Source organism: Orbicella franksi, chromosome 12, assembly GCF_964199315.1.
Source record: "Orbicella franksi chromosome 12, jaOrbFran1.1, whole genome shotgun sequence".
In the NCBI taxonomy this organism is placed as follows: Eukaryota; Metazoa; Cnidaria; class Anthozoa; order Scleractinia; family Merulinidae; genus Orbicella; species Orbicella franksi.
Genome location: NC_138156.1, coordinates 981,483 through 1,002,948, shown reverse-complemented (window position 1 = coordinate 1,002,948; position 21,466 = coordinate 981,483).

Below are 21,466 nucleotides of genomic sequence, written 5' to 3'. Positions count from 1 at the left end.
ATTGTTAAGTAGTCGGAAGTGTAAACACCTGTAGGAAATAGAACTATGCATAACGTGAGTCAAAAGAGCTATACTGAAGATTGGCATGAATTTTAAGGCTTATGCCTCCACGCAAGATTCTGAACAGAATACACTCGATGGCATTAACAAAATGATGTAAGTGAAGTAAAGATCTTAGCGCCTTGTTGACCTGAACATTCTGAAACGAACAACGAAACGCACGTCGGAAAATTTTAGTTTTCGCGTAAAGAGAAATAAGCTCCGTGAATTAATTTGGCCGATTAAACTAAAACCGTGTGCCGTTAAGTGTTAGAGTCCTGGCTTCCCTTGAAACGCCGCACATGACGTACCTAGGCCGTGATTTTTCCTGACACGCCGCAACGGACGTGTCAGGAACATGTACTCTCCGACACGTCACGTTTCTTGTCACGTCACGTTCTGATCTCGGACACGCCTAGTCTCCTTCGCAGCGAAGGAGACTAGGACACGCCAAGTGTCGAGGAATTTCACGGTCACGTAAATCCTACGAAACTAATCATTTCACGCAGCTTATTGATATCTTTGCGCAGTGCGTAAAGGAGCGTACAGATACGTTATGGATATCTTAACGCAATGCATAAAGAAGCGTTAAGCTGCGTTATTGATGTATTTACAGAATGCTTAAGAAGCGTTAAGACGCGTTAATGATACCTGTACGAAATCCGCAAAGTAGCGAAAAGACGCCCTAATAATACCTGCTTTTAGAGCTGTTTATCTGACTTGAGGCTTCCTTTACAAGTAAGTTCTTCCGTAAGAAGCACTCATTGCCACAGGGTATATTTTTTAAGTCAGCTCTGTTTTCAGCAACCGGAGCCTTCATTTCCTTCATTTATGATGCAAAAGCACAATCAAGTTGAATTTACTTTGTCAACTCGTATAATGTTCCCTTGCACTAGGTATAAGGAAATCTCCACAAGACAGTATACATTAGTATATGGATACAGACGTATACTGATCATTATACAGACCTTATACATATACTTCAGTATACATCATTATACCTCTCCGTACACATGTACACGGGTACATTATACCTCCTTATACATGCCATTTCATGCAGTGTAAATGACCTCACTATGTCTTTACTGTGGGTTAAATTAGCCAATCATGCTAACGAGCATGGTAAGCAGTGGAATCGGTTATTTACCTGTATATTTCGGCCAAAAAGTAGCCGTTACGTGACATTTCATTTCAATAATAAATGTACATAAATATGGCCATGGCGTACCGAGAGTTAATCAAAGGCTCCTGTGAGCCAGCCCATGGATGAATTCGATGAATGTAGAAAAGTTAGTGGAATAAAAAGAGAAGAGGAATTGATCATTCTGGAGTTCTTCTTGGTACAGCAGTGAAAAACAGGAAAATAAACACCATTTGATGGATGGGTTCTGATGTCCAGTGGTTGCTTATGGACACCCTTTAGGTAAAGGTCAAGTCACTTAATGAATAGATTTTTTAGATAGATTTTTTTTTTGTTCATTGTTGTTATGTAAATCTGCCATTAAATTGTAATAAATAAAGTCTGCATACAGGCTAAGTGGCCCACCAGGCTGGAGCTTATCCCGGTTTCTGTAGCGTGAAGCAACTAGGGGTATTTCTACTCCCCCCTGGATGGGATGCTAGTCCATTGCAGGGTTACCCCCAGCATTAAGTTTGCCGGTACCCATTTATACATGGGGGTAGAGAGAAACACTGTGAGAATAAAGTGTCTTGCCCAAGAACACAACGCAATGTCCACGGCCAGGGCCTGAACCTGGACCACTCGATCCAGAGACAAGTGCACTAACCATGAGGTCACCAGACCTCCCACCCTTTAGGTGGCTGAATTTGCTCTCTGTTAAAATCATTTTATAAATTATAAATAATTATTTATTACATAATTGAAAATAGATTTCAACAGAGTGCAAAAACAAAAATCAAGATGAACACTACTTTTTTTAGGAGCATTTTCTTTCTTATTAAGTCCACTGAAATACTGACTACCGTAATGTAGCACATAAAAGGTAAGAGAAGACAGCCAACCAGCAGTCTCCTATAGACACAGATTATACAATTTTTGCTGAGTTATGAGGACATACATGTAGTAGAAGTACAGCATGATAACCAAAATGGAAATTCAACAGGTATAAGCTGGAACAGTTAGGACAGCTTATACTTCGAATAAACATTGTAAGATTTGTATTTTATGACTAGAGACAGATTAACACATTCAACTTTTGTGTTCCTTAATGATGCGTTCTAGGAGTTTCATTTAATTGTAGTCCTAATATTAAGACTGATTGCGATACTCTACATGTATATGTTCATGTATATGAACATGATATAGAACTGCTAATTTTAAGCTTCTGTTATATAATTTCTGTATTCCAGTGTAAAGCTATCAGTTCATTTCTTGAGTTAAGGTTTGACACACATAGCAAGTTCAGATGGATTTCAATTGTCAACATTCTTGACTTTAAGAAACATACATGGGTAAAGTTCTAAAGTGTTTCCAACTCTGTAGTTATACATGCAGCTTGGAGAGCCATTTTATATGCTCGCAACCAATGTCTTTTGCAAAGAATGAGTTTCAACAGTTCAAGTGTCAGCTGACTTAAGACCGAGTTTACCAGAGGACCAGCCAGGGGTGACACATGCCATCTCTCCTTTTTGGATGAAGCTTTGCCAGATTGAAGGTACTACCCAACAACTCTAAAAGACAAAGTGGGCCAGCTTTGTGATTTTTCCCTTAGGAGTTAGACCACCCCCCCCCCCCTGGTTTTTTGCCCAAAATCCCAAAAATGTCACTAAAATAAGCATCAGATTTAAACACCGCTCCTGCTTACAGAATACATTGAATTTTATTGGTATTTCACACAAATAAAGATTGGACCTATCTTAGTTCACACCAGGAATTTCAAGTCATTTGAAGTGACAGGTGCCAATCAAGGAATGTCATTTCTTACCCATGTCACGCAACATTTAGCTATAAGGCAAATTAGCTCAATTTCTGACTCAAATATTGCTTAAGTCCAACTTTGTTGTATGCCAGGTGATGGTCTGTTCTCAAGCAGCGTAGAGGCTACGTTTGTAAAATATTCGTTGAAGGAGTTGGCTATGTCGAGCCCATCATTCAGTTCTATTTCTTCAACAACCAACTTTTCGGTTCCAGATATTTTGCTTTTGGATGGTAGAATTTGCCTCAATGTTCTCCAATACGATTTTGGATTTCCACGGTTCTCTTCGAGTTTGTAAGCAAAGAAATTCTTTCTTCTTTTTCTGTTAATGCTCGTTACCATGTTACGGAGGCGTGTGAACTCATTCCAATCTGTGGACAGTCCATGTTTAATTGCCTTTTTGTGTAGCTGATCTCTTTGCCTCATAAGTCGAAGAACAGAACTATCAAGCCACGGGTGTGTCTGTTTTCGTACTCGCTTTAGTTTCGTAGGGAAGTGACAATCAATAAGAGACTTGAATAAGGATTCCCAGGCAGAATACGTGTCGTCGATGTCGTCAAAACAATCGAGAAAACTCCAGGGAGTTTTGTCCAGTTCAGAGAGAAAATCTTTCATACTGCTTTCCTTCCATGATCGCGTTTTAATAATTCGATGTTTTGTTGGACGAGCCGCGGGGCATTTCATTATTCCATAAATGGGATAATGGTCACTGAAGGTTGTGCTCAGAGCGCCGGAAGCTTTAAACACAGTGGGCGTGGAGGTGATGAGTACATCAATAAGACTTTTTGTGCTGCGTGTTACACGGGAAGGCTCTTATATCGACTGTTCTAGTTCGTTGGCCGTACGAAATTCCTGTAATCTTGTTGTTTGTTGGAGAGAGGTGTTAAGGCAATCGCAGTTTAAATCACCCAGGATAATGACTTCAAGGTTATTCCGTGTAGCATATCTTAGCACATCATCCATAAAGTTGAAAACCTCCAGGGATTCGTTTGGGGCTCTGTAGATGCATCCAATTAGGAAATTGGTGTTGCATAATTTAGCTTGAATCCAAATTGCTTCCGACTCTGCCTCTAAGTCTCTTCGAGGACTATATTACTGAGAAGGTTAAAAGTGAAATGAGCAGACTAAGAACACAAGCAAGCCTATGAGCCTTTAGCAGTGTTACAGACTGACAATTCACCCCAAACAAAAACAATCTTGTTTGAGAATGTTAGATCTCTCCACCTCCACATAGATGATGTGCAAAGTGATTACAACATTCAAAAAGCTGATGTCAACGTTTTTGTTGAATCAAAATTTTGCTTGTCAGATAGAGACGATACAGATCAGCTTCGTGAATTTACTCTTTACAGAAATGACTTTAGTCAGTCTAACAGAAGAACTTGCTATGGAACTGCTGTGTACATTAGGAATGATTTGAATTGTACTAAATTTCCATACAGATGTAACTTTAATAATTTGGAAATTATTGTTATGGTTTTAAGCCAACCAATTCCAAATATTCCTGTCATTGGTATCTACTGCTCAAAAACTAAAGTTACAATTTCACAGTTAATTGATGCTCTTACTCACCTTCACGACTCAGTATTAATAGAACCAACAACTCCAACTGTACTGCTTGGAGATTTCAATATTGATCTAATGCAGGCAAATAGAGAACAAAAAGCTGTAACAAAATATCTTATAAACAGACAAAGGATACGCTCAGTTGATTAACCAGTATAGTACAGACTACCGTACACAGATAGATCATGTTTATACCAATGTACCACAATGTGTACAATCAGCAGGTACCCTGGAGTCATAAGCCCATTTATATTTCTATGAAAGCTGTTTAAATATTTGGTAAAAAAATTTCACTGTGTGTATCATATGAGATCATTATTGTAATAATATTGTATTTAATTTAAATGAATATGAAACTTTACATACCAAATAAATATCTAAATGTATCAAGCAACTATTTGAATCACATGTAGAAAACAGTCAGAACATTTATTAACGGAAACAAAGAATGGTTTGAATTTCCTGTGCTTTTCATGTTCTAAAATTCCTAGTCCTAATAGAGATTCAAAATTACATGTAACTGTACCAGAATTTGCAGATGCTGTACATAAGAATAAATGTTTCAGGTCAAAGGGATTATTTAGCTCCAATGTTTCTTGAGGAAAGCATGCCATCAGGAGCCATAATCAGGGACGGAGACCGTCTTGGGATCCGTGCGCACCTATGATATGGGACAATTTTTCTATTTTTAGAACAATTGCGCCATCCTGTCGTCATATATCCGCGCGGATCCACGCTCATGTCGGGGGCTCCCGCGTGGATGGTGTCACGTTGCGTGATCAAATGGTGAGAGTTGAGAGATTGTCTTGCGTATTTTTCACAGCGATGGCAGGGAATAAGGCAGGGACTAAGAACCAGGGCGCGTATATGTAGTTTTATGCTCTGACCCAACGGAAAAGGTGGGTTTTTCGGGGTCGAAAACAAGACTTCAATCTCGCGCTGGGAATGAATAATAAGATCTGCTCGCGCTAGTTGTAAGCTTACGCGTATGCTTTAATTTTGCGTTTGTTCTGACTTAAGAATATAGCAAGAAAACTCTCTACTCTGGTATTGAGTTAATTTGTAAGTTTCTCAGACAATGCTTAATCATAATCGAAACCTGTTTTGATGGTTTCTTATTGTTTATACTTGTTTGGTGAGTTTGGAAAAGTTTTTGAAAGGAAAGTCTGACGCGTACAATTAGTCATTTGCATAGTGCAGCTCGTGCACTTTCAAGACCGAGTCGGTGTTTTCAATTGACAAAGATTTGTTCCGTTATCTTTCGTGCTGAGATGCTGCAACAAATTTCACGAACGCAAAAAGGCTACTAACATCATGTGTGTTTCTTCAACATGGTGAAATTTTCCACTGCGAAAATGAAAATAGACAAGGAGTTTTGAAAACTCGATCAACAAAATCGAAATCGTTATTCGAAGTTGATTAAAGAAAGCGTCATCGAAACTTTGCTGATTATTTCTGCTTCATTCACATATTTTCAGCTTAGCTTTTAATATGTTCTCAAAGATTAAACAAATTTAAAAACTATAGAGTTATCGTTTGAGTTCGATGTACGTTTTCACACGAAAGTGCGGCGAAAGTACAATTTGTCATGTTTACTGACTGTACAAAACAGGCATCGGCGGGCGCTCTCAGTCATCGACAACAGACAATTTACTGGATTTTTACACAAATAAAACTGAGCAGTATCTACGGACGTAAAGTTATTGGGTCTTGATGAAACATCAAGCGTTGCTTACAATTCAGGCGAAACTCAAACTAGCAATTATTTTGTTTTACTTTTCGGTCGCGATAGACTGGCAAATTCCTCGCAAGCGTGTGGCAAGAGGAGCTAACAAACTATGAAGTCCTGAAACTCTGCTATATCTAAATATTTCCAGCTAGTTTTTTGCTGTGTCATGGAAAAGCTGTTAATCTTCAACATATGTGAAATTTAAAGCGGAGTAATGTACAGCTCATGTAAAAGAAGCATCGGAACACAAAATTCGACACTGTCTTACTTCACTCAAACTGGAGCAGCTTACGACGAAAATACTTAAGCAAAATTCAAACAGACGTAAATGCGTTGAGTTGTGGGTCAAAAACATGAAAAATTTCGGGAATTTCGGACGCTATTTCCCCCGCGCGACATCCGCAAAAATCCTCGCAGCATGTACGCGCGTGGGCTGCAGGCGATGGCGCAATTTCTTCTAAAAATAGAAAAATTGTCCCATATCATCCTAATACTAAAACTGGCGCGCGCTTACGGTCTCCGTCCCCGATTATGGCTCCTGCTGCCATTTATGACTGGCATTTTCTTTCTTAAAACCTTTTCAGAAAAGCAAGAAGTATCACTTGGACACCACGTCTAGGTAAGTAGCTTAGTCTTATTGGGGGTTGGGGAGGGGGGAGGGAATGGGAAAGGGCAGCAAATTAAAATTACACGTGTATAATTTTTCTGCACTCATCTTTATACCCTTTTTAAAAAATGTGACTATTATCTTCATTATGTATTGCAGGTGAACCAAATTGCACTATTGTGCTTATGGATATAACCCAGATGAACACTGCTTCAATAACAACTACAGTATAATATGCAAGTGACAGTAAGCAGATGTTAATATTAACAACACCATTACTGACACTATATATGTTTGTCAGCTGTCAAAAATAATATCGAAAGACTTCTTAGAAACTGGCTTTAACAGCACAAACTTGTCATCCTTAAGACTTCATTGAATTAATCTGAGAATTACAGATGGATGTGGAATACTCCTGCTTACAAAGAGAATAAGTTGCTTTCAACACTTGTGTTAGCTGCCTCGTGAGCTGTTGAAACTCATTCTTTCCAAAAGACATTGGTCACAAGCATATAAAATGGCTCTCCAAACTGCACGTATATTTACACAGTTGCCAACACTTTGGAACTTCATCCTTGTAGGTTGCTTAAAGTCAAGGAAGTCAACAAGTGAAATCCACCTGAACTCACTACGTGTCAAAACGTAACTCAGAAATGAACCTATAGCTTTGCAGTGGAATACAGAAATACAACTTCAACTTAAAATTTGTAGCTCCATATAATATTCATATACATGAACATATACATGTAGAGTAACATCCGTCAAGTAAATGAAACTACTAGACTCCATAAAGAAACACAAAAATAGAATGTGTTAATCTGTCTCTATTAATTGATAGAAACCTTGCAATATTTATTTCAAGTATAAGCTATCTTAACTGTTCCAGTTTGTACCTGTTGAATTTTCATTCGATTTTTAGAATGGTTATCTTGCTGCACTTCTACTACATGTGTGTCCTGCTGCTGTAAAGATTATTGTATTTATAATTCAGCAAAAAGTGTGTAACCTGCATATATAGAAACTGTTGGCTAAAATGTCTCCTCTTAGCTTTTATGTGCTACATTATGGTAGTCAGTATTTCAGCGTGTTAATAAGAAAGAAAATGTTCCTAACAAAAGCAGTGTTCATCTTGATTTTTGTTGTTACACTCTTTTGAAATCTATTTCAAATATGTATCAGAAAACAGTCCTAAGAAAATACACGCGCTGATTAGTTAAAAATCGTGTTTCTATAACTCGATAGAAACAGAACTAGCGCGAACTGTTGACGTAATGATGGCGCGAGCAAAGAGAATTTACACTTTGATAATCAAAGTTAACAAGTTGTTTTCCTTTTTTTCGTCGCGGTGTTTTCTAAAAGAAATAGAAAACATGTTCTTCGTGTTTCCATCGAGTTATAGAAACACTCGTGAAAGTTTGGGAGAACTCGAAAAAGCTGTGGAAACACTCGCTTGCGGCTCGTGTTCCTACAACATTTCTCGTTCTCCCAAACTTCCACTCGTGTTTCCATAACTCGATAGAAACACGGTACATGTATTTAATATAAAATGGTTTTACCAGAAAACAAATTCACCCCTGAAAGGGTGTCAATAAGCAACCATATATTATTTTGGACATCAGACCCTATGCATGACATTTGACCAAGAGATGTCTATTTTCCTGTTTTTCACTCTCTTTTCTACATTCATCCAATAAGCCATTTTCGAGTTTTTGTCTCTGTGTAGGCTCGAGTACCAGCCGCTGTTCGGGAAAAGAGCCCGCGCTCCTCCCCCGAACTCACGGCTGGACTCGTGGACTTGGCATTGTTAATTTCAACCAATAAGAAATCCGCCAGCCTGAATCGAGCAGGATGAATAAATTAGCTTTCTCGCAGTAGCAAAGGAGTTGTGCGATATGAAGTGCGATCGCATTAGTGGGATATTTAACCAAATACCGTCAACTGATGAAATCTTGCCTGATCTAAACCATAGTGGCATATACAACACGCAAAATAGTCAACAGATTATACGTTAGAATCTGTATTTGAATCATGTGGTGCCAGAATGTGAGATAACGAACAAAGTAAACAAAGGGAGGGATAAACGCAAACGTCTATTTCAAGAAACAAAACACTCAGTCAATTGATGTGTACCTTAGTCTTCTTGAAGAGAAGCAACACCAGTCTCTGGCGAAGCCAGACAAAATTGAATTTTTAAATGAGCCAAAGCAAACCGAACTAGCAAAACATAAACATGGTGTCAAAACTCTTCTATAGAACACAGCATGTAATGCCCTTCAGCAACAATAATGTGACACAAAATAGGTTGGAGGGCCAAAGTTAAAAGAAGTGGCGAAAACGCCACAAATTTCACGAACCGTAGGCGTCATGTGGGCCTGCCTATGATTGTCATCAGATAACATTTCCGGCAACCTGAAGCGCCGCAAGAATTACATTATGAAGTTACGTCACAGACATGTTTTGCCGCTCACGCGTCCAACCGTCTCTTCTCGGGGAGAAACGTAGCCCGGACTCGAGAAAGCGGCGGAAATCGAGCCTAGTCTCTGTGTCAAAACGAGTTTAAAATTAATGCGAAACCATTCATATGACTTCCACCTACAGGTTCATTTTTCATGCCGATCAAACTCATTTTCATATGAAAGGTTTCGCACGAAGACTCACTTTGAAACAGAAACACAAGGAAACATTCATCCATGAGCTGGCTCACAAGGGCCTTTGATTTTTCTTGCCTTTCACACACCTCTCGCTTACCAGTCTCTCTTCTACACCACTACACTACGAGGTTCAGTTGAGAATTACCCCTCCAAAAATAATTTTTATTTTACTTGACTCGTTCGTATTCCAAAAAATTTACATTACAATTTACTTATTCGAGTGTTTAACGTATGTTGCATGCTGCACGAAAACATGCATCGCATGTGTGAGTCCCTGGTGAATAAAAGGGGGGCTGATTTATTCCTTTCTCCCAATCGCTTCTACTTCGATCTGTACTGTTGATAATCGAGTTACGGCTTACCTCAATGTTTTCGTTGAACTTTTTCAAACTATGTAAAATTCTGGCGGATCACAACCAGTGCATACAGTGGTACAAGGAACACAACCTGCTCGCGTCGTCAATAAAGTGTCCACGGGAAAATTGCAACAATGCATTGACGTGGACACGAGCTTCATCGCGAGATGAGTACGAATGGCGATGCTCGAGAAGAAAACGCAACGACATGGCATCAATGCACCAGAACTCATGGTTTTCTGGAAGCAGGCTGTCCATTGAAAAAGTATTAGCCCTAACGTACGCTTGGGACTGAATTTGACGAAGGAAATCAAAGGAAAAAAGGCCGAATGACACGATGAAGGTAAGCAATAATTTTATTTCACTTCGTTTACATATACAAAATTGGTATAATAGTCGCTGACCCGATCAACAGTTTATAGCTAACCACAAGCAGCCTATGCTTAGGCCTAAAACACTATTTTTTAAGCATTTTTAAACTTGCGCATAGGTCGAAATCGCTATTATTTTAAGCAGTTTTAAGCCTGCGCTCAGTTTAAAAATACGGTTAATGCGCCCAAAAGTATGAGATTACGTTTCCGTTTTGCATCAGAAAACCCTTACAGAACACCCCCATTGGATATTCCCGAATGTTCGGGTTCAGGAGGGCTCATGGCTTGAAATTTGAAACACATTTATCTTACTTGAACTGAAGCTAAATGTATAGTAGTGGCTGAGCTAGGGGTAAATAAGGGCTAATACACTACGTATTAACTTAGTGGTTTAGACCTGGTAGAAATGTCTAATCCTGTTATACAGTGTTTGCCCTGGGAGTCAAACAATTTCTTATGAAAGCACAAGAAAATACTAAGTGACAGGGCAGTTGCAACCCATTACAAGAATGCAATCAAAAACCACACAAAGGTCTTCATGTATAAATGATATTTAATTTTATTGCAATTAACTACAACAGTGACAGTCAAGCCAGCTACACTGTAGGTAATGGTACGTGCTTTAATACTTTGATACTTTAATACTTTCTTCGCAAGTACGATCCAGAAAAGTATCATGCAACAATGGCCGCGTGAGAACACACCAAAGTAACTCAGAAGCTGCTGTTCGCCGATTGGGCAGAAAAATACAAAGGATTTCTCTGCCCAATCAAGAGCCAGCATTCGCCGAGCCGTTTGGAAAGAATCGGTCCCCAGGGACTTTTTCACACGTACTTGTGAACTTTCGTGAAATCTTTCGTCGCGCCGATCTATTTTCCTCGCGCCCCGATTAACTGCCCCTGGGTCTCCGAGGATGAAAATACGGCAAATACACCCAAAATTATGAGATTTCGTTTCCCTTTCCCGTAATTTAGACCTTATATTCCAATTTTTTTTTCTAAGTCTACTAGAAATTGTTTCGTTTTTCCGTATTTTGAACCTAAAAGTTGAAAAGTCTAGAAGAATGTGACAGTCCGGCAAACTTTATAGTTATTCAGAGCGGGTAAGTCTCAAAGGAGTTCTATTGATTCGGCTATTGCTAGGTTAAACAAAAAAACTGTATGCATAATAAATGTATGGGGTAATACGGAAATCTCAGTTGCCAAACACCGTTTCGAAAAAGTAAAAACATCTCTGACATCTGCACGGGTGATTGTCCAAAGTAGTATGGCACTCGGCCCGTGCTTGTTTGTTTTCTCTTAAAATACACTTCCGGTCACTTGAATTCAAAGGGCTTCCGCCGTAACGTGTTTTTGATGACGTGAGCAACCCAGAAAGAACAAGCTACCACGAGTTTGAAAACAAATTTATCGAACGACTTACAAACAGAAAAGTACAAACACGCCGAATTCTCCTGCATCAAAAAGAGATCCTTCTCCGTTTTCGTCAATCTTGCGACTTGTTCTGAGTGAGTTCCTTTGCCGTGCTCGTGAACCAGTACTAGGGAGCCCACGCAACGCCGACGCCGACGCCGAGGACGACGCCTAGTCAAAAATGAATTTATATTTTACAACCTGAAATTCGCGATTGTTTTGATCTGTTCAGTACGCCAATGACTCTCAAAACGTGCTTAAGTTAAATATGCAACGACGGCGTTCAATTCCGAATGGAAATACGTCGTCTACGTTCCGTAGACGACGCAGAACTTGGTCATTTCTCGTTGTTGTTTTGCGGAGGACGGCAAAGAAATGTACCAATAATTATAACGCACGTGCACAGCAGTTGTTTTACTCAATTACATTGAGCCTTTTGTTTGGTATATACATACATACATACAACCTTTATTTATACACGATAAAAGACGTCAAAGCTAACAAGCTTGTGGGGTCGTGTACTAATAAGATACATAAAATAACTACAATTAATAGATAAATAATTAATACAGTTAATAAAAAATTAATACAAGAATTAAGTAATTCTTATAAAAAATATAATTTTGATAACAACGAATGAGATCAATAGTTAAAAATAAATAACATTTTCCGATCTTTTGTTAATTATTTGTGGGGCTAAAACATTAAAATTAAATTCCTTAAAAGTGTTACAATTAACAACATTCTTCAAAAAAGATTTCAGGTCTGTGCTCTCTAGTAACGATCTATTAGTTCGCCCTATAGCGTTCCAGAGGACAGCCCCTCTATAGGAAATGGAGTTTTTAACGTATTTGGAGGTAAAACTCGGTACTATCAGCCCATGCTTCAGTCGTGAAGAAGGTCTGTCGCCGTGGATAATCAACTCTTCAGCCAAAGTGCTAGGGAGCATGCCATGATAACCCTTGAAAAAAAGTTTAATTGAAGAACGTTTATACATATATGTTAAAGTGTTCCACTTAACGGTAGCTAAAACGTCAACTGTTGGCATGTCCGGTGGAAAGCCAAAAGTAATTCTAGCAGCACGGCAATGTTGTCTTTCCAATGTTTTAAATAACTCTGTCTGATTAACCCCGCCCCAGACGGGCATCGCGTACGTAATGAATGGCTGGATAACCTTTACGTAAAGTGACTCGCACACATGACTGGGTAGAAACTTGGATTTCTTCAGGAGGCTCAATTTGTTTGCAAAGTTTTTAATGACTTCTTTCAGGTGAGGTATCCAGCTCAGGTTTTGATCGAAGGTAACACCCAGAAGCCTGGCCGTAGCCTTGTATTCAATGATGGACTTGCCAATATAAATGGCAGGCAGCGGACCAATAAGCCGAGCTTTGGTGACGTTCTCGTTGCCGTCGTCGTCGTGGTTTGCTTAAGTTCCCTAGTGACTTGCACTTCGCAGCTTGTGCGCTTCTCGATTGTTCAAACTCTTTGTCCTTGCGCTTGTTGAATGGATATTTCTTCTCAGTTAAGTATCGTTGTATACTGCGCTGAAAACTGGAAATTGTTGCCAGTTCGTACTCTTCTCCATTTTTCTTGCGTGTTCAGAAAAAAATGGAGAAAAGGTGGTCAAGCTGCGACACAGGTAGGCTTTCAATTCGTTCATTTATCATACCGTTAGCTTCCATTTAGCGGAGAAGAATGGTCATTCAAGAAGCCGTCTTCTTATTTGTGTTTGCACTTTCCTCTTTGTTTATATAAAAATCGTCTATAACCTCCTGACTTTCGCTGATACCTGTTTCAGTTCCTACATCAGACGTTTCCAGATCTTCAGGATAATAAAATTCGTTTGGTAAATGTTCCTCTCCATCGTCCATGTTGTAAGCTCTGTAAAATATCTTTTAAGTAGTTTCATCGCAAAGAATGAGAGTATCTACGTTTTCTTTTCGTAGTTTTAGTTGCAAATTTTGAATTTGCCGGCTTTCGAAAACAAAATAAAATATAAAGCTTATGACCATTCCCGTGGAAACGGTCCGTATGGTGAAATCCCGACCAAGAAAGAACCAATCAGAACGTCCGAATTTACCTCAAGACTACCTTGCCATATAATAAACCCCTTTACCCCTTTATTCAATGCAGTGAAAAGTATTATAAGACTGAACTTTAAATGTAAAAGAAAATTTAACCGGTCCGAAAACATGTATAAAGAAATATATGTTATTTGCCGGCTGGGAGGTCCGCATAGTAAAACACTGTGACCGAGGTCACAGTTTTTCACTATGTCGAGGAAAAGGTTGTTGTTATTCATCGTGGTAGATGCAATAATAAAGTGTATTATCGTTTGTCTCACGATGTAGTCACTTGAGATGTAGATCGCGACGTTTCGACTGCTTACTGCTAGTCTTCTTCAGGCGATAAGGTCGACTGATTGCACGGTATCATTTATATCACAAAGGTCGGCTGTGATTGGTGCATTTCGATCCTCCTATTGTTCCATTATTCCGGCGAGTAGCTGTTCCCTCAGTGGTCCGCTGTTGTACCGTTCTCCTGTTGTTGTGTTTCTTGATCGTAGGTATCCATGCTTCAGGAATTTCAATTCCACTATCCCTGTTGATGTTGTTAGGGTGAAGTCTTATGTGAATAGCTTCCTTGACCCTACGTGTGTACAAGTGAGGATCTCGATCAATAAACTTGACCTCATTCCAGATAGGATAGTGGCCGGTCTCGTGGGTGTGTTCAGAAACGGCGGAGGTCTGGGTTCGGGCGAGTCGTATATCCCTGTCGTGTTCTTTGATCCTCTCCTGCATAGATCTCCCTGTTTCCCCGATGTAGACTTTGCCGCACTCACAGGGAATCCTGTAGACAACACCATCTTGTTTAGCCGGGTTGACGGTGTCCTTTGGTCGCACTAAGTGTGACCGAAGTGTCGTGTCGGACTTAAAGACGGTGCGAATGCCTTGTTGTTCTAGGCAGCGGCGGAGAGACTCCGAAACTCCTTGGACATAAGGTAAAACGGCGGTGGATTTAAATTCCGCGACAGGCTCTCTTCTTGGGGTTGTTCGTGCCTTTGTGATCTTCTGTACAAAAGAGGAGGGATATCCGTTAGAAACAAGTACAGATGACAGATTTTTCTTCTCTCCAGCGATTACTGATGGTTTGGTGACGAGACGTTTAGCCCGGTCGTACAGACACTTCACGATACCGCGCTTTACTGAACGAGGGTGGTGTGAATCATACGCTAGGTACTGATCAGTATGTGTTGGTTTCCCGTAGACACTGGTGGTAAGGCGGCCATCAGGTTCTCTGTAAACTGACGTGTCGAGAAAGGCGATCTTGTTGTTGTTCTATACGGACCGACCCTAAGTCGGACAATAACATCTTTATCTTTTTCTCTTGCGGTGAACTGGCTTACGAGTGGGTTTGTTTAAGGTGGCCGAACACAGTTTTCAAGAGCCTATGCCTAATTCACCATTTCTTTTAAGCTATTTATGCTTTGGCGCCCTTTTTTTGCAAGAGTCAAGGTTAATCACAAAAAAGTTTATTCGCGCATTTTGGCTTAGGTGTGTGCTGTTGCCATGGCAACGGGGCTGGTTAAAAACAAGGCTTAAAAAATGGTTTTTGTTTATTTAAAAAAAATCCAGTCGTTAGATTTTTTTCATCATTTGCCCACTACGAATTGACATTAAATCCCCTCTGTCAACACTGGTCTAATAACATTTTGGCGATTTTCGTAATTCGTCGTAAATAGTTTTCACTGCATGTTCTGTATTATTAAAAGTTCCCTATGTCAAAATTCAGATTTTTTTGCGATAGATCATTCACGTGGTTTCTGAACTATTTTTTTGCCAAATTTCTTGAAATTCTAACGACTGGATCGTCAGAAATTGGCAAGTTTCTGCAAAAGCAATCGGTCTCAATTTTTCGAGCAACTGCGCATGCGCTGCACTTAACTGGGTTCTTTCGGTAACAAAGAAAAAGCCGAGAATTGCTGGGTTCTTTGCGTCGTTACCTTTTCTAACATATCTTTGTAATAAAAGACTAAAGTCATCAATACCGCACTGCGTTCAATAATAGAGAGAAAAATAGCACAGATAGTGCGGGTAAATAAAATGATCGCTCTATTGACGGCATGTTTGTTTATGCAATCCCTGTGCGCGCGCTCAATTGCATCAGCAAAAGCGCGCGCGAAAACTGTGTTCAGCCACCTTAAATAACGTTGACATTGAATTGACTTACGCGCCGTGTACAAACCATTCGTAAAAAACATCTAGAGAGCGAACGAGCGAGTAACTCAGATACTAGACAAAGTAAGATGTATTAAAGAACAGATTTATTTCGAACTACTTTGCGTTAGTTGCATTTAGTTCACCAGTTAAGTTCTCCAAAAGTGTTTTTCCGGTGTGAAATTTAGTGCAAAGTTTGAAATTATACTACAAAAACAGTTTCTGTCAGTCGTTGCGAATCACTCGAAATCAGACCTTTCTACCGTAAATTGAGTAGCAGATAGCGAGGAAATTCGTAAAATGTACTCCACAGAAATTTTTTCAAGTACAACAATGATCAGAGAGGTAAACTCGACTGAAGTTGACTCATTTTTTACTTAATATTATACACAGAGAGAGACACAGGTTTACGCGCCATTGCAGCGCCGAGCTACAAACAGCCAAACAAACTCTCACAACTTCAAAAAACTCAATTGAATCTACTTACAGTGACTTTCCTTGCCATTTAGAAACGAATAGAGAAAAATCTGCGTTGATTAATTGTCGATGGAAGTGTAAAAAGGGTGAAAGATTAACAATTACCGCTATTTCGCTCACGAAAATAGATCAACACGGCGGCTTCCACCCGCTGTGGGCCCGCTGTGGCGGTCCGGATGAGAAAATGCCACCCGCTCCAGGAACCAATTAGGTTCGATTTCCAGCCGTTTTGTGAGCCCGCGTTCCTTGCCCCACACATCGTTGGGAGGAGGATAAATAACCGGACTCCCAAAGCGGCTGGAAATCGAGCCTAGGAACCAATCAGATTGCAGGATTTCCGCCCGCTCACGAGCTGAGAAAAAGATAAATATATGTTATTTGTCGGCTGAGAGGTCCGTATAGTAAAAAACTGTGACCGAGGTTTTGAAAATGCTGCCCACGAGGACAGCATTTTGAAGCCCGAGTTCACAGTTTTTTACTATATAGACCGACCCTAAGGGAATTCGTTAAGTGTATTCCACAGACATTCTCCCAAATACAGCAACGATCAGAGAGGTAAACTCGACTGAAATTGACTCAAATTTTACTGCGAGAGAAACACAGGATTACGCCATTACGACGGCAAGCTACAAACAACCGAGCAAACTCTGGCAACTTCAAAACACACAATTGAATTTACTTTCAGTGACTTTCCTTGCCATTCTAAAGCGAAAAGAGATAAATTTGCGTTGACTAATCGTCGATGGACGTGTGAAAAAGGCAAAAGATTGACCATTACCGCTAACTTTCAGGAGCAAATTTTAGGCAGCGAAGAAAAGATCCGGTCCGTGGGCCGTATCGCAAAAAGCTGGACCGATCACAGCGTATGATTAGCCAATCAAATTAGAGGAATTAGGAATCCGGCCCGCTCAGATGCTTGAGAAAAAAAAAAAAACAATCAATATTTAATCGCACGCCTTTGTTAACAAGAAAATATGACATTATGTTTGGAAGACTCGCGGACCAAGGACCACATACTGTATACGAAGTCTCAGGCAACAAACGGCTAGAAACACAAGCTTAGTTTTGTTCCTTAGGATCAGTTTGTGATTCACCGCAGTTGATTGAATTTAACTGAGAGCTGTGATGCCTGATAAAGACAATGCCGCTTGCATTTTACAATTAAAGGTCACTACAAACACTGCAAAATCAATTTAATACGATCGGCAAAACAGAAGTGAAACTCCATGCTGATGATAGTGACAAACATTTTTGGCGCCAGTTTATCTCAAAATGGAAAGCATTCGCTCTTATGTTTCCAGACTCGCACTTTTTGTGTTCTTAAATAACATCTCAAAGGAAACAGATGGAAGTCTTTTATCAATACCAGGGGCGTAACAAGGGGGGGGGGGGATCACTGTCTCAAAGTGAGGGTACTCACCAGATTGTCATGTCGTTTTCGCCACCTGTTGTAGGCTGTTTGCTTAAGAAAGGCTTACAAAGGGGGGGAGGGGGGTCACGGACACCCCAGGACACCCCTAGCTACGCCCCTGGCTTGGGTTGTTCGAAAGGTGGATAACGCTATCCACCGGATAAATCGCTATCCAGTGGATAAGTGTTAACAAAACAAACCACGCTATCCGCTGGATAGTGATTTATCCGGTGGATAGCGTTATCCACCTTTCGAACAACCTGGGCCTGATCAATACAATACACGTACAATAGTAGACTTAGGTAGACAATAGGTAGATGATTTATTATCGAGACCTTCGTTAAAAGTAAAGTAACAGGCATTGTATGTACAAGTGTCACTGTATTCATAAAACTAGAGTATCCAAAAGATAGTAATGCTGCGGCACATTCTGTTGAAAGTGACATATTTTACGCATTGATTCATCTACCTGCGCGTTACAAGACTTACATTAACGTCTATTCTTAAAGTAGTGCGTAACTTAAAATCTGTTCTTGTATGTATCAACTTCATGCATGATTACGCATCGATGGCGAGGTGTGACAAGGGATCGTGACAAACAAGCGCATAATGATCTGAACTATGTTTGGACATGATACTTATCAACCTCCCCTTTACCAGATCGCGAAAATCGAAAGATGTGGAAATCGTAACAGCAGAAATCCAACTTATAAATTCTGCATCGGTGCGCTTTGAATGTCTCTAGAATCAGTTGACAGACTGTGTCGTGGACGCGTATATCGCGATGTGTGAAAATACTAAAGCTTTAGTTTAAATTCATGTTTGGATGAAAGGGACTAGATCGTATCAGGTATAAAAGTAGCGTGTTTTACGGTTTTGGTTTGTTTCAGTTATTCTACAAGCTTTAGAAACGACAATTTCTCTTCATTTAAGAATTAGACCAAGGAGGCGAGACTGCGAAGAAATGACATACTTAGTTTAAAATTAAGATGGCACAATTAATCGTTCAGATTTACAAACTTTCACATACTGCATTAAGAACAAAAGCAAGAGTTGTGAAAGTCAAGCACGATCTCCTTCACATCGTTTTACATGTAAATCACAGCAAACATAACCACTAAAATTCACGCGAAAAAAGGACGACGGCTCGACGGTGTGACATCTGTCGTGACATCCTCGTATTGTTCGTGGCGCAATGCACTCTGGTAATAAGTGTCGCTGAGCATTCTGGTTAATGCAATGCATTCTGGTAAAAAGTGATGTATTTGAGAATTCGTTCTCCCTTCTATATATTCTTCTTAAATCCTGATTATGTTGCTGCTCGCTCTCTCCGCAGCAATTAAATGAGTGATCTCTATATGAAAAGAATAATTTTTTTAGTTTACTTTCAATTGATGCGTTAATTGGAAGAGTTTGCTGTTTATTTGTCTTATACAGCTTATCTCACGGCTGAATTTATTTTTAAGCACACCACAACACTGATCAGTGTTGTTTTGCTGATAAACTGTAACAAGTTTGTGTACCGAAGACAGACAAACATGAAGTGACGGCTCTACAAGTCAGTCCTGATCAACAAATACCGGCTTTTGGGTGAGATAATGTTAATATGAAATTTGAAACTACTGTTTATGACCATTGCAAAGTCAATGTATTAAGGCAGTAGGGATGGTACTGCAAAGTAATACAGTAGGGGAGCTAGTACTTACAAAGTACATAATTGTACTAGGGGGACAGGGATAGCATAGTGGTGAACAAGCTTGCCTTCCACCCATGCGGCCCAGGTTTCATACCGTGCCACATGTGGGTTGAGTTTGTTGTTGGTTCTCTCCTTGCTGCGAGAGTCTTTCTCCGGGTTTTCCGTTTTTCCTCCTTCTACAAAAACCAATCTTCAGCCTCTAAATCAACCACGATAAAAGATGTATTACGAACTATATTTTATCCAATACTTCTTCGTGTAGTTATGAATATGAAACAGTCAAACTGTGGAAATTAGAAGATGAAAAATGTCAAGTAACCGTCAGGTTACTTGACAATTATAGAACTGTATTGGCACCGTAGCATAATATAAAGTTCAGTTATCATTAGGCGAAGTGCTGGTGAAAGATTTCAAGAACGAGATCTTGTTTACTTGTTTCTCCTGTGTTACAATTTGACTCTTCTCTTTTTGATAACAGTGGCCATAAGTCAGCAGTGTCTGTACTTACATTTGATGATTCTGCTGGAAGGCTAGTCTCTGGATCAAGGGTATTTTCTTCAAACTAATTTGTTGTACGAGTAGAAAACTATTACTGAAAGAAATGAATGACGTGTATGTTGGGAGATGTTGAACACCCCATTACTTTCCCAGAAAATTGCAAAACGCTGTAATACTCAAAACGTATTGGCAAAATACTCTATTTTGAACCTTCACAACATGTTTTTAATAATTATATACCTTCTGTGTACCTGTGTAACATGTATTTTTATCAAAATCATTTATTGCCAAAGGTTATTTGAACTACTCCCATGTACTGGGGGCAGGTAAATATCTGTCGGCTTCAGCGCTGTGGAAAAGTTAAGCGTAATGGTAATTTGTCTCACTTTTTTGTCACACAAATCAGGACACTTTCCAACCGGTGATAATCTCTTGATCAGATATTTCTTTTTTCCTGTTGTTTTCAATTGAAGTTCTTTGCAGTACTAAAACAACTGTTCTTTGTCATAGAAAGGTAATTTTTCTGAAGTAATCTGGCTCTTAAGATCTCCTAAACAACATGCAATGACCTTTGCTTCACCTTCTGTTTTGGAAGCCAATTTGCATAAAGATTTTAAAAAGTCCGTAAAAATCCGTTAGTACCATTCTCCCACGCGATATGAGATTAGGCATTACGAGCTTCACATTTCATGGTACAGCCACGACAACCATCTTATTTCGAGGAAGAATTACATGCTATAATGATATCACATTACCTATTTCGGCCCATTTCGACCTATTTCGACTTGATGTCATTTCGACACATGATGAGTCATAATGTGTGAAAAAGTAATTTGCTACACATGGCGTGCCATATCCCTTATGGCGCTACACTGTATATGAAACTAAGCTACACATGACTAATTACAGGAAGTTTTAACATTACAACATAGGATATTAAGCTACTACAATGTTAAAATATTAGGAACTAGATTACCTAGAATGCTAAGTTATAGAAATTAAACCAAACTTAATAAAGAAATAAAAAAATAAAAGTAATAATAATTATGTCAATTTTAAAGTTATCAGGTGTGAATTTATGCACGACGCAGTCAAAGTAGTTTCTTCTGAACTTTTTTAGATCGGTCGGCCAGATTATTACTTATGCTGCTCCACAATTGAAGAGCATTAAAAAAAGAACCTTCGTGTTTTGCTATTGGTACGTGGCATAGGAAGACGATAAGGCATCCGAGACCTTGTATCGTGTGACTTGCGGTATTTCAAAGATGACAGTGTCTCTGAGAAGGACTCTGCAGCACGTCCATCCAGGATTTTTTCCAAAGAGAATCGATCATGCGAGGCAGCGGATTTTCTATGGGTAAAGGAAGTACTTGGAGTGTTACCTCCTCTCTTTGATCACCCGACCCTGACATTGGTGACGGCGTATCCTCAGACAGATTGCTCTTCTGCTAATCCAGATGTATCAAGAAAGGGAGGGTCCTGATGGGTATACAGATCTTC